Below are 2352 nucleotides of genomic sequence, written 5' to 3'. Positions count from 1 at the left end.
TCTGAATCATTTTCCTTCTTCCCCTACAATAAAAGCTCCTAGAAAATGAGGGTTGGAAGGGGTCATAGGAGGTCATCTAGTTCAACCACCTACTCAAAGCAGGAACATCCATAAGTAGATCATTCCAGCCAGGGATTTATCAAGCCAGGCTTTAAAACCTACCAAGGATGGAGATTTCACCAGCCCCCTAGGTAACTTGTTCCAGTGCTTCATCACCCTCCTAGTGAGACAGTTTTTCCTAATATTCAAATTAAACCTCCCTTGCTGCAACTTGAGACCATTGCTCCTTGTTCTGTCATCTGTCACCACTGAGAACAGTCTAGTGCAATCTCTTTGGAACCACCATAGGCAGAGGGAGAAAAAATTATTTGGGGGCAGGGGGCTGAGTAGGTCTGTGGGGGTAGGGGTGGAAGGGGAAGGGCTTTGGGGAGTGGGGCAGATCAAGGCCTCAGCGGTGAGGGAGGGAGCAGGGCACAGGCAAGAGCAGGGGCTGGGGTGAGTGGGGCCCCAGCTGGGCCAGGTAGTGGGACAAGCAGAGGCCTGGGAGGCATGTACCCTGCTCCTCACATCTGTGTACATGGCAGAGGTGGCTGCCACTGCACATTGGACTTTGAGCCCCACTGCCTTGAGACCCACGCAATGCCACGTGTGTCCCACCACTGGTTGGGCAGGGGGTGCGGCGCAGCCCAGTGGTGGCAGGCACATGGCATTGGCCGCTCCTGGGGTAGCTGTAGTAGGGAGAAAATTGCAGCATGCAGAGGCAGGTGCCTCTGCCCTGTGCACAGATCGAGGGAGCATGTGCCTCCTGGGCCTCCACTTATCCCATTATCTGGCCTGGCTGGGGACTCACTCACCCCAGCCCCTGCTCCTGCCTCTGCCCCACTCCCTCCTTCATTGCTGGGGACTCGATCTGTCCCCTCACATGGTGGTGATGGAGGGGGTGGGGCTGGGGCTGGGGCAGGCTCTGCACAGCCACGAGCAGCTTGTCCAGGGAGCACCCGGCATGGGGACAGGGTGGCGGCTCCTGCAATTGCATGTACCCCAGGAAGGCATCGGTGGGGGTGTCCCAGATTTGCACGCAGGGCAAGGGCAGGCTGTCAGTGGCAGGACACTCATGGCATCAGGCTTGCGCCACTCTTAAACAGCAGCAACGAGGTGCAGAGGCAGAGCAGAACCCAGCCCACAGCAGCTGCCTGCCCTCGCTCTGTGTAAAGACTGGGGGGCCATGTGCCCCCTCTTTGCTTCCCCGTGGTGTGCACAGTGGGGGGAGCTTCCCCCTACTCCAGCACCTCTGGATGCAACACCAGGCTCTGATTGTCCCACCATGACCCGGCCGGGGCCCCATTCACCCCTGCCCCACTCCCTCCCACATTGTGGGGGTCTTGATCTTCCCCCCCACCAAGCCACTTCCCCTTCACAAAGAATATACCCTGAATCTTACCTTCTGTGCTGGGCAGCCAAACACTAGGGCTGCGATCCTGGCAGCATATGTATCTGAGTGTGCGCCCCGCACCGCCCCTCTGCAGCAGCCTGTGGACGCGCTGCCCATGGCGATACCTGCTGCCCTGCATTTGCAGGGTCTGAGCCCCGATAGCCCTCCACACTTCCACCACCTATGGGAACCACTCTTCAACTACCAGAAGGGCGGTTCCAAAGAGGATGGAGCTAGACTGCTCTCAGGGGCAACAGATGACAGAACAAGGAGCAATGGTCTCAAGTTGCAGCAAGGGAGGTTTGAGTTGGATATTATGAAAAAAATTCTCACTATGAGGGTGGTGAAGCACTGGAACAGGTTACCTAGAGAAGTGGTAGAATCTTCATCCTTGGGGGGTTTTAAAGCCTGGCTTGACAAATCCCCGGCTGGGATGATCTAGTTATGGATGGTCCTGCTTTGAGCAGGGGGTTGGACTAGATGACCTCCTGAGGTCCCTTCCAACCTTAATTTTCTATGATTCTATAATTCTATGTCTCCAGAAGCCTTGATGGTAGAGAAAGTGTGAAGATGATTCAGAACCTTGGAAAGCTTGGTTAAATGGCAGGTCTTCGATATATTTCTGAAGTATTTGCTGATCAGACTCTTCAGTTCCAAGAAAATGTTTTCATATTGGTTAGAACCTGTGATTTGAATGAGGTCCCATTCAGCTGGAAGCATCTGGAAGGTGTTAATTATTATTTGGTTCATTAATTATAAATGGATTTAAAGAAGTTTTATTACAAAGGACTTCTAATAACTTCAGCATTTGGATTCAATTTCTAACCCAAAGGAAGTTTAGATAGATAACTTCTTTCCCACCCTATTCAGATAAAGACTTATTTTTTTTTGCTTTGGGCAACACCCCCCTTCTCGCCGCC

The sequence above is a fragment of the Alligator sinensis genome, unplaced genomic scaffold (genome assembly GCF_000455745.1).
Source record: "Alligator sinensis unplaced genomic scaffold, ASM45574v1 scaffold191_1, whole genome shotgun sequence".
Taxonomy (NCBI): domain Eukaryota; kingdom Metazoa; phylum Chordata; order Crocodylia; family Alligatoridae; genus Alligator; species Alligator sinensis.
Note: the sequence above shows the minus strand (reverse complement) of the source record.